Genomic DNA, 13654 nt, shown 5'->3' with positions numbered 1-13654 from the left:
GATCTTTAATCCAAATTGCAATGATAGGATGAATTTTATGCATGTCGGATCTCTTTTTAGATGATTGATCTGTTCAATAGTCTAGTTAAGGTCTGCTTCTCCTTTTTATCTTTTACTCAACAAAGACACAGTGTCTTCAAATTCTGATAGACGTTTTCATTGATTTCCAATCTTGCAGTTGTAACATTTCCACTGACCCCTCGGGATGTAGTTTATATATCGCTATTGACAAAGCACGCTTGTGTTTACAGTTAACTGCCTTCTTTAGCAAGGGTGTATTCTAAAAAAGAATCCTTGATCAAAATAAAGACTAAAAACGAGTGAGATCGACAGTAAATAGAATTCATTGTCATCTCGTATGTGTTAATTTTAAAAACAAAAGTAATCAGCATATATTTAAAATCATTGTTTCCTTTTTTTCAATTTAAACATTTTTTACTGATACATGTGATAATGGTTATGGATTGTGGTTGATGTATACGTTGCAGAAGGTAATTAAATTGATGTTGTATCCTGTTGCTGTTCTTTAGGTTATGCGATATCGTTAAATTACGTTCAGCAGCTTGGTGTATCTCTCTTTATTAGATTTTTGAAATTTGAAGAATGACAATTTATTGTTTCCTTGAATTATTTTTTGAATGGCAAGTACACACAATATAAGGAACGTGTATTGCCTTCAATAGGGGAAAATAAAAATCTTCTGTTTTCATCTTTAATTACAATGTATCATGCAAATCTTCACCCATTGAGAATCTGGAAAAAAATACGCACAACTAGTAGTTACTCTATTTCCTTGATAGAGATTGCTACTCACAAGGGAGCCAAGAGTCCCAAGTGGTAAAGTTTGAATCATCCGTTTGTAAATTTAACTGACGCCATCACGAGTTGGTTGAACGTTATGGAATGTACGTTTACAAATGGTTTAACAGATGATAGCGTATCCCGTTCCCTTTTCTAGAATAAAACCTACCGAATTAACGGGTTTGTATTTACATAAGCAACATGAAATGTGCCATAAGTGGAGCACGATACGTAATCAGTTCCGAGCTGCAAGGTAGATTTTCGTAGAGTTCAATTTGCTCAGTTGTTCACTTTCTACGTTGTGCTTTGTCGTTCTTCAATGCCATGGTGATGTAAGTGTTTTTTCGGCTTATGGGTGTGCTTGCCTCTCTGGTATCTTTCGCCTCTCTTTAACAGATCAAACGACAATTTCAATACCAAAATGTAAAGACTGTTATAGCTTTTCTCTCTTTCTTCCTTGAGTTAAAACAACCAGGTATCCTATCAGTCAAGCAGTTGTTGATAGTGACCGTGACACATGTTTAGTGTTGCTTTCAGTCGTTATATCTGATAAACTTGAATTTATTAAAAAAAAATCAATTTCAAACATGTCAGATTTCAATTTGAAATAGATAAAATATACAATCCTCCTTGGTTCTTTTATTTCCGTCAAATATTTACAACGCGAATGCATGGGGGGGGGGGTTCTTTTTGAAAAAAGGGGATAAACCAACGCTATTATAATATAATGTATATGTAAGATTTTGCCAAAATCTTAAGCAAAATATCTAAAATATTTTTTTGTCATCGACTATAGCATTAACAAACACTACGTCGTGAACGTATACTGATAAACTGTATTGTTTAAAGAGAATAAAGAATAAGAACGTAGTTAATACACACGACATTGTGTTAAAAAAATGTGTTTGTTGATCTGAATATTGTCTACTCTAGACTTACTGTGAAAGTCAATCTGGACATCTGACATCGATTGAAACAAGGGAAGAAAACCAATTTCTTAAATATGTAGTTAATTTGATAAGGACGACAGGAGATGCTTCTCCAGGTAAGGATTTATTCAACATATTTACGAGATCATATTAAGGTTATATGTTTCTATATAATAACTTTTTAATTGTTTTTTTGAGAATTCTAAGTACTTTTGAGGTTGATTTGTATATTAGCATTTTTATTTAATTGAGCATACATAATTTTACGTGCTTTACAAAACGACTGTATGCCAATTTTTCGTCCTTAGTCATATAAGGAACATATACAATCTTTGACCTGGCTGACATAGATGAAGGATACCAATTGACATAATAAACTCGTTAACACATACACACAAACTACAATAGTAAAAGGTATGTGTAATACATGAATTGCTCTAGTTAAATTCCTATCAATTGGCATTACTGTATACAATGAAAATTATACCAAGTATTTCGCTCATGAAAATCAAATCACCTTTAGAAATAAAGAAGAAACAGACAAAGCAAATATGTAACCATTTGTTAAGTGAATTGCATGCTTCACAACCTATACATTTTGATATGATTTATTTATCTTGTCATATTCGCAGGATTTAGATAGTATCCATATATTATGATATGCTGATGTCCATATATATATATAGAATACGTACATTGTTAGGTTGCTGTCTATAATAGAAGAGTATGTAGACTGAGCTGTGCTGAAATCACTACCAACAATTTAATATGTCAGTGGGACATGCTAAAGTTCATAATGAAAACGAATGTTTGGTAGATTTTAAGACGGAAAACGAATTTGCGATAGTCGGGTCAACCACAAAAAATCTTTGCTGTGTGCACCTACTTGATAAAATTATCAGTTCACATAGAACGACACAAGATCAGTTATCTTGTCCATAGAATAACTTGAACATGCGTCGAATCAATTTACGAATGACTTTCATACTTTATAAATTCTCTTTTTGTCATTAAAAAATGTTCTTTCGATTTTTAACTAAGGAAGTAAATCAATGTCAACTTATGGTTAATGTTATTTTAGATCACTGGTGGATAGGTCTAACAGACATAAAGACCGAAGGTTCATTTGAGTGGATTTCGGGTCATCCTCTATCACACACTGACTGGCATCAAGGTCCTCCCATTCAACCGGATAATACAGATAGACCAGGAGGAACGACTAATGTGGACTGTGTTTCCTTAGGTCCTCGCAAATTATTCCAATGGATTGATGAGAATTGCGTGGGTGCTAGATCTTGCCAAGCATTGTGTGAAATATGGTCAGTATTCATACATATATTCCGAAATAAGATATAACTTGTACATTTTTGACATCCTTGCATCCTTTTTTCATTTCACGTGTATAAAATACTGTGGATTCATTTATATTCGTTGGATACCAATTTTCGTGGATTTCGTGAGAACAGGGGAACCACGAATTTAAATGTTCAATGAAATACAAAATTTCAAAAGGAATGCATGCAAACTTGTCTCAAACAACGAATTTAAATATCCATGAATATGCAAGTTTCCCGCAATCCACGAAAATTGGTACCCATGAAAATAAATTAATCCATAGTATTTGTTCTTTCATTAGTATCAAACCACATAATGAAATAAAAAGAACTCATACTCATTCTTATATATGATATCACTATTTCATTCTTAACAACATTTTCAATTCCATGCGAAAATATCTGATACAAATTATTTATTTTGAAATATGGTAGAACGGGTTAAGCATTTAAAAGCAATTGTCTGTTTTGGAATTTCGACTTTACTCCCTCTCTGAAATCAGGATGCTTTAATAAACGTGTCTGTGAAATCTTATATTGGATATAACAGACACCGAATGTAAATTTACAGAATTAGTTGACAACGAACATGATAAATCAAACTCATGTGTGATAAAATGTCAACATATGTCGGCTTGTAAACACCTTTGATTAAGAGCACATCATGAACTTGTCAGACAACAAGCATTTGAGTATTGATTTTCACATGCTAATGTATTATGTTGTTTTGAAAAATTTTTAACCCGTTTTTATTATTTTCCAAAAGCTCAAAATGGCCGGTATCTTTGTTTAGCTTTCCTTTTTACTATTACTAAAAAAAAGTTAACAAATAGTTGTATGCCACGAAATAATATATTGATTTAATGATTACGTATTAACTTATTTCGTAAATGTATATTGTTAGATATAAGTATTTACATATAAGCTTATGTTTCATTTTTTGTAGATAACAGTAGCAGTCATCGATTTCAAAACAAGGCAGTACAATGTGACATTCTGATATAATAAAACAATTAGCAAAGTCAATGTCGTATATCTGTTTGTCTTCTGTCTACCAATATATTTTAAGATCTTACATCTTTAAATACCAAATCAATTCAACAATTGCCCACTGAAAAGTGTCCTATACCCAATTGATTGTCGATTTAAACGACGGGTAATAGTTGCATTATCGGAGACGTTATTTCTATCAACGCACCATGTCTTGTTTTATTTGTAGTTATACGGTTTCCTGAGAGTTTTAATTGCGAATAACTTCATTTGTCTTCCGAATCGTTTTATGCAATTTGATGAAAAGTTAACTACTGCTGTAACTTTTAATTTAATATGGATAAAAGAAAGAAAGACAAACACAGCTATAAGACAAAACGTATTACTTTGCTGCCATCATAATTTGCCTTTTAAAATCTCGACTGTCTACTCATTATGGTTGAATCTTATTGGTCTTTTGTCAACCTATATGCTCATTGAAAACCACTCCGATACATAGAAAGATCTATTGACACCAAACTTTTATGTTTTAACAGAGTAACTAGTAAAATAAATTCTGACTAATTTGCAGGGCTGTCAATTCAGTTCTCACATACTAGGATGAAGAAAAAACCGATGTGTTTTAGATATGTTCGTATGTTATACTCGTCACATCAGAATATCCAAACAAAAGTAAACAAACTATAAGGCTTCAAATTTATCACAATAATGTTGCTTCAAATTGTATCAAGTCTATCCTTTGAACACCATCTCTTTGTCTTTTTCAGTCCGTTTTTTACATAAGAATGTGAATATGTTCTAACTATTTTATGTCATTTTTTAGAAGCAATAAACAAAAAAACTATGTCAATTGGACATGCTTTGATACTATATATACCCTTGAATTTTTACTAGATACCATTTTTGTTCGCTTTGGAGATTCCGTATATCATCAGGTTATCGGAATTTCCATGGAAACTAACTGTGCACCACTTATTGCGGACCTGTTTTTGTATTGCTATGAGTTACAATTTATGACAAAAAAGACCCATCGAAACAATATCTGATAAACAAATTTTATAATACTTTTAGATATTTGGATGATATTTTGGCTTTCAATAATGACTACTTCAGTATGTATACTAAAGAAATATATCCATTTGAACTTACTTTAAATAAAGCTAATACTAACAATGACCACTGACCTTTCCTCGATCTTGATATCTATATCAATAACGGAAAGCTTAATACTAAAATTTATGATAAAAGAGATGATTTTTCATTTCCTAAAGTTAATTATCCATTTTTAGATGGTGACGTTTCCTTGTCACCATCTTACGGTGACAAGGTACGATTCACTCGTGTATGTAACAATGTTTTAGATTTTAACGAGAGAAATTTATGTATTACTGAAAACATATAACACCAGGGTTTTCGATATCACAAACCAGTTAAAACCTTTACTAAATTGTATCATCGGTATAAGGACATCATTCGTAAATATAGCTCTACATGCAGACTTCTTTTACGTTCAGGTATTTCACATCCAATCTGTTTATGGAAATATTTTTTATAAAGCACAAAAATATCAGTATTCACCTCAGAAACTAACAAAACCTTTAAATAGACTCATTAAGAAGGGATATAGTTCCGATACTGTTGTCATGTCATTAAAGATTGCATATTTTGACGTTAACTGCTAGTAGTCTGTTGTCATTTATGTATCATTGTCAATTTTGTTTATTTTGTTTGGTTACATCTTCTGACATCAGACTCAGAGTTCTCTTGAACTGAATTTCAAATGTGCGTATTGTTATGCGTTTACTTTTCTACATTGGCTAGAGGTATAGGAGGAGGGTTGAGATCTCGTAAACATGTTTTACCCCGCCGCATTATTGCGCCTGTCCCAAGTCAGGAGCCTCTGGCCTTTGTTAGTCTTGTATTTTTTTTAATTTTAGTTTCTAGTGTACAATTTGGAAATTTGTATGGCGTTCATTATCCCTGAACTAGTATATATTTGTTTAGGGGCCAGCTGCAGGACGCCTCTAGGTGCGGTAATTTCTCGCTACATTGAAAACCTGTTGTTGACCTTCTGCTGTTGTTTTTTCTATGCTCGGGCTGATGTCTCTTTGTCTCTTTGACACATTCCCCATTTCCATTCTCAATTATATTACAATTAGGAACATATGATAATCGATGTTCATTTCGTCGTGAAAAGAAAATCTTTAAACATCTCCTTTTTATTACTGATCTACATTTTGTTTGGACTTTAGACGATGTAAACACACAATACTTCACGATTGGGCTTTACACAGGTTGTGCATACTAGATTTTCAACTGTTTTGGGTTTAACCATTCCTGATGAATGTAAAATGTAAAGTAGTTATGCTGTTTAGTAGTAATATTTGGATGGTAGGTTTGGGTTAAACGTTGAAAATACAGTAAAACATTACATTTACCAATATAATGTTATACATAATTTATTTTTTTCAATATTTAAGCAATAATAAAGGATCTACTAGTTTCTGAAAATAAAATAAAAATGATACGGTTCAATGTTCAAAGTAACACCGATTACAATGAGTTGTATTTTAACGGCGAACTGTAAGTTGTGAAATATTTGAAGGAACGCATCGGTGATTTCTATAATAATCGAATCATGTTAATCATTTCGAATAGTTTATTATTTCAAATCGGATTTTTATAGATATTAAATAATAGCTTCTTATCGTATTGTACCATAAAGCAAAGAAATACAATGTTATAGTTGAATTATAACTCAGAAAAGATACAGGATTCGTGGTTTATGCAATTTAATTAAAGGTAAAGATCTGCTGTTGCAATTATTTTTATCTTTAAACCGATATAAATATGACCAGAAAGAGATGATGAATAAAACATAAAGAAAGAAAAACACGACTGCAATACAAAACTTGTTACTTTGCTGCCATCAAACAATGCCTTGTAAAATGTCAACCGTCTACAAAAAAAACTAGACAAATAAATTCTAGAAGAAGAAGAAGAAAAAAAATATTCGTTTTAGTTTGGTGCGTATATCATACTCCTGAATATCTTAACAAAAATAAACAAACTAAAAGCTTCAAATTTATCACGAAAAGGTTGCTTTAAGATAACGAGCTTATCCTTTGAACACCATCCCTTTGTCTTTTTTAATCCGTTGTATACATTACATTTAGAAACATGTGATGAATCGATTGAGAAGTTTCATTTCGTCGTAAGGCATGAAGTCGTGAAGAGAAATTCGTAAAACATCTTCTTTCTATAACTAATCTCTATTTTGTTTGGAATTTAGACGATGTAAACCCACAAAACGTCATAATTTGCCTTTACACAGGTGGTACATACTAGATATTCAACAGTTTTGGTTTAATCATTCCCGATAAATGTAAAATGCAAAGTTTTATTCTGTTAAATAGTAATGTTAAGCTGGTAGGTTGTTTTAAACGTTAATGACTTTAATCTTTAAAGTTAATATATAATTATGAACATATCAATGATAACTCAAGTCAAAACAGAAGTGCTGAATACTAGTACTGGGCTGGTGATACCCTCTTGGAAATAAATCTCTATTAGCAGTGGCATCGACCCGGTGGTTTCAAATAAACTCACCATAGATTCCAGGATTAAAATTTTATATTTACACCAAAAGCGCGTTTCGTCGAACAAACGACAACCACTGAATAACAGGCTTCTGACTTCCGAAAACCGTGCTCAACTAAGGTTCCATGAAAGTGAACATAATTTGAATTTAAGAAATTTCAGACAAGGAATGGAATCTTTCATAATACCAAACAAGAAGACTTATATACACGCATTAGCACCATTGGTGCGGCCATGTTTGGTTTAATTAGTTCTGTTTTTAGAAAAGATACTTTATTGACAGACGTTCGAACGGACTGATTACGTTAGCCAAGTTATGGCTAAAGCTCAAATAATCTGTCAGGTCATCTGAGGTAAAGTTTGACTATTAAACAAAGCGAACTGAAAGAAATATAGAACTTATAAGCATTTTTCGACTTGTCATTAGTCTATACAATCATGCACTCGAAAATTCGAAATAGATCTGTATTAAATGTTCATGTTGCATTTAAGATGGTCTGAAAATCCTTAGCAAACAGATGCATTTATTTGCAGTTGACATAAAATATAACTCAACTTCTGAAAAATCAATGCATGTATGTACAAATGTATCTAAAAACCCAATATGGGCTCTTTGTATGGCCTGTCGCAAACTGTTACACTCTCTCTAATGTCATTGAATTTCTGCTGCCACCTGAAAAAAAAAATTGTCAGCTGGAAGTTCCTTAGTTTATACGAGTCAATGGTGTCTGCTAGATGTATGAAAAATGCATCCTGGAAGGATGAAATGTCGTATCTGCAGACTGTTTCTTGTGCACTCATCTAGTATAAAATCCAATACAACACGTATGTCTTGTATAAAACATGTTCATATTTATACCACCCTAACTTTCTATTGTTCCAATATAAATGTAATATTTGTTATTGGGCGTTACACATTTGTTTATCACTTTCATCCTTTTTGTCCAATTACAATACAGCCAAAATTTATCGGGATATAGTATTATATATATTTCGCATCGAAGTTATATATAATATATTTGATCCAGTTTCATTTTGTTTTGTTAATTACCCTTTCTTTCAAATTGTTTATCTTTCGATTCGCACTTTGTATTCACCCCATAGTATCATACCTGTTATCAAATAATAATATATCTAAGCATTAAAAAAGGCAACAGTAGTATACCGCTGTTCAAAACTCATCAATCCATGGACAAAAAACAAAATCGTGGTAACAAACTAAAACCGATTAAAACGCATTAAATATAAGAGGAGAACAACAACATACCACTAAAATGTAACACACACAGAAACGGACCGAGCTTCAGACAAAATCCCACGAGAATAACAAATATAACATCAAAACCAAATAAATGAACTTGGGATGGACAAGTACCGTGACACGTCTTATCGCAATGTGAATTTACACTAAAAAAATAAGAGAAAACAAACGACGCAACGTTAAAATTCAACACACACAGAAACAAACTATAATATAACAATGGCCATATTCCTTACTTGGTACCGGACATTTTTAAATGGTCGGTTGAACCTGGTTTTGTGGCATGCCAAGCCTCGCACTTGTATAGCTATGTGAAATATAACATCAAAATGACAACACAACACCACATGACTACAAAATGAATAAATTGGAGAACATAATTGACAAAGAATCACACGAACAACAGCCAACAAAAGGCAACAAGTTCGAAATTTTAATACGCCAGAAGAGCATTTTGTCTACACATAAATGTTTCATCATGTTGTCATCTAAAAAAAACTATCAACCGTCCGGTTATGGCTGTATTTCTGTCCACAAATTTGTTAGTCAAGTATTCAACACATCTCATGAAACCAGAACAAAATGAAAAAAAGTTCACCCACAATTATTGCATTTCTTTTAGAACATAAGTGAAAATTAGAAAACGCCCACCTCCGCTTTCTCAATGAATTTTTTACAGTGTGTTGTACTACTTTTGAGACAAATATCAAAATTATAGAAAACTTTATCGCCTCTAACTCAAAATATGGACAATTTTGTGCTTAGGGTGTTTTGAAATCTTTTGACAGCTTCCGAAGTGCTAAATTCTAACCTATTTCAGCTGGCCCAAATCACTACTTTTCTGTAAAATTCTATCAATAAATTTGGAAGGGGTATTTAAATTAATGGCAAGAAACCCACTGTCAACACTAGGGACTATATTCGTGAACAACGAAAATCAAGGGTCGACAACTGTGGTCTCCGACCATATAGGCAAATTTTGAAATGCTATTATTTTTTTAGAATCTTTATTGTATGCAAAGGGTAGAATACCGGAACCCCAGCGGTATACCCATCAAATAAGTATTAAAGTGCAACCCCCTCCCCTTTGGACCCAACTATATGACTATGTAAAATACTAGATAGATTGGTAAATTTGGAAAGAAAAATGTAGATTTATCAACTTTCAGCATTGATTTGTTAACTTCATTTTACAGATCATAATGATTTTAATAACAATGTTATTTTAAACATACCTGTATGCCGATCTATCTCTCAGCTTTTAGTTGATAATAATATTCTAGAATACGGCTAAATTGTAATGGGGGTTATGTGTAACGAAATTGTCTACTGTAAAAGTTTGAAAACGTTGCTAAATGTTATATTAACATGTCTTTATAGTATAACAATTATCTTTATGACATACACATATCACATAATAGTTTAGTTAAATGACTAATCCGTATGAAAATGTAGCTTCATGTTATATTAAGATGTCTTCATAGTGTGAAACATTATCTTCATAAAAATGTGAAATGAAAGAATAGTACGAAAAGATAGCTCCATGTTTAATCAAAGTGTCTTTATAGTATATAATTTCATATTCATGATATAGCAAATTTACAAAGTATAATAGTCAAAAATCGTTATAGTATAGAACATTTGCCGCATGTTATATTTCCACCTTGAATGGTAGGGATTTTGTTATAATTAATTAGCTGTGGCGTTCCATATATTGTGTCCACATAGATCTAGAGTGCAGCATGTCCTACTTTTGTTCAATATAATGATATGGATTACATCATACATAAATTTATTAACGTTGGCAAATACCTGAGTCCGTTAAATTTTTTGAAAAAAATCCAATATCTCCATTAGAAACGACAAAACAAACTTTGCAATTATGAAATCAAAATGAAACATTTATCTCACACTTTTTATAGTAATACATTTGATATTTTATGAGCGAATCGTTGTTTGAGTAAAGATCAGTAGCAAATATTTCTGTGTACGTCTACTCGATTCGGAAAGACCCCTTTTTATATGATTTATGAATATATCAAGTTTAGACAAATATTTCTGCAAAGAATTTGATAAATAATTGTTATAAATATCAATTTTGTCAAAAAATCATGTCTTCCTTAAATATACATAGAAAAACTAATGTTCTAAATGCCTAGTTTTGTTTGTACACTTCACCTACACATTGCCTACATCGACTTTCGACTGCATGTAGACAAATAAAGGCAACAGTAGTATACCGCTGTTCAAAACTACATGTAAACATGTTCTATCAGTGGTAACGTAATTGTATTTAGTTTACGTGTAAGTTACATTTACATGATTTACACCACACGGACTTTAGGTCAATGTGAAAACGGCCTTAGGCTTTTCTACCTCAGCAATATATTACCTTAGCTGTTATTAAAAAATAATGTAAAACTTTTTTTGCCGTTTTCAAGGTTTAGTTAACTGTTCACTGAGAAAAATTTAAACTGTTTTAACTGTTTTTAACCCACTGCGTTACCTGTTATCAGTATATTTGCTTTTGCTGTTAATTCTTTCGGCCAGTGTACCAGACAGCACTCGCAACAACAAAGTGGAAAGTGATTAATATAAGTTGCAAAACTTGTTTCCAAATCCACTATAAATAGATATGTTTAAACTAAAGTCGAGGTGTTGTTAACATGTTAATGGACCCTCTAGCCCCCCGCCCCCATCTATATCGATATACAGTAATTAACACATGCCATTGAATCATCTCATAGTACAACACGTAGTAATAATTGTCATAAAACTATAAAATTTATTTAAGTTATATGCTTCCAGCTTTCAAATTTTCAATGTCTCAAAGTTACTTAATAGTCACTGTTCAAGTACCTTAAATATATGATTATGATGGCAGTGATGCTTTTGTTGGACATTTTGTATTTGTTGAAATCATAGTCAAACTTCTTTATACACATTTTTCCTGTTTCATGTATTTGCCTTACATAAAACAAGTGTCGGAAGTATACGATAAAGAAATTAATACATGGCCTTTTCCATATCGGCCCGGGTCTCATTCCTCGACTATGTTTCGAGCTGAAATTGGGGTCTTTGAATGATACCCGGGCCGATATAAAAAGGCAATGCATTGATCTCTATCTATATAGACGATGATAATAAGATATACATGCTTTTTGATTTGACAGTAGTATATTAAAACAATAGTTTTCACAATACGTAAGTGGAAGATCGAATACATCGCCCTGCAGTCTGAATTAAAAATGATACAGTAAACGTCCTTGTCCTAGGTCATAGAAACACTAACATTTTTAGGAACTCCACTAATTCAAATTATTAAATAATACGATAAAAAAAAAGCCCTTATACTACCAACTCGGCATGTCTCATACCGGTGACATCGTTTTGGTCATTTAAATCACGTGATCTATATTGTTTTCGGCCCGGTATAATACTTCCAATACGCACTGGCAATGAATCCTGAATAACATGTAAACATATACTTTGCATGTAATTCAGGACAATTCTTATTGGAAATATTGGCCCTATATTCACAAGTAATGTATGCAATACAGCATTCAGAACAAGTCTGTATTGACAAAGTTAGATAATTCAATACAAGTGTTATGAACTGACTGTTTCTGAATTGGCATTGGTATAGATTCTCGGTCAGCTGTATTGGCCATCGACACTAATGTTCTCGAGGCCAATACAGCAATGCTTGAATCTATACCAGTGCCAATACAGACACAGCCATTTCTTAACACTATCGTAGTCGTTATTAATTTATGTAGACTGTTGTTTCCCATTTGTTTGTTTTTTTTGTTTTTGTCGCCTTGACCTTTGTCGTTTTGTTTTGTTTTTGATTTGTTGCATACCTTCATTGTTCTTCCCTTTATTAAACGTATGTGTCTAGTTCTTTTAATATCTATGATCATTCATATAGTGTCTAAAGAACGAATACTTTCGTATTCATGCTATTGCTTGAATGGCAATATTTCCACTTAGATAATTAAATTCCAAAAATCTCCCACTGTTACTGTAACAAGAAGTTACTGGAAAGTAACATAATTTATTTTAAATGTCTTGTGAATATGGTGTATTGTAGTCATTTTGCGAGATTTGAGATCTATATCTCTAGTAAGGACATCTTAAAAACACCGTAGAGATCAGAATGGCCAAAGACCTCGGTATAACTGTACGCAGCTGCAAAAAAGGCTAGCTTTTCATTCGCAAACAAAAGGTGTAACTGAAAAGGATCGTGCACTACCATGACTCGCAAATGCAAAGGCAAAATAAAAATATGATACCACGTGGTAGTAAATGTCAACCAAAACCTACATGCAAGAATGTAACTAGCGATGAAAACTAATTATAGCATCAATACTTAATTTTTGCGTTATCTTTGCATTATAAAATTAACAAATTGTCATGTAACCATCATTGTTTTTTAGATAAAGTTTTTGTATGATTGAAAAATTTATAATGTAATTTGAAAGAAAAAATACTAAATGGTCTAAAATGACCAAACGAGAATTATACTCATATGGTCCGACCATACGCGTCCGGTCGGACCATATGAGTATACGCATATGGTCATGACCATACGCGTTTGGTCCAAATACTCATATGGTCCGGATCATATACATATCCAATGATATTTCATATATATATATTAGTAATGTATTTAGCAATTGAAAAGTGACAGAGTGTTGCTCCTTGTAGATTTGCGTTTGTACTAATCACCATGATCA

Source organism: Mytilus edulis, chromosome 8 (assembly GCF_963676685.1).
Source record: "Mytilus edulis chromosome 8, xbMytEdul2.2, whole genome shotgun sequence".
NCBI lineage: Eukaryota > Metazoa > Mollusca > Bivalvia > Mytilida > Mytilidae > Mytilus > Mytilus edulis.
Note: the sequence above shows the minus strand (reverse complement) of the source record.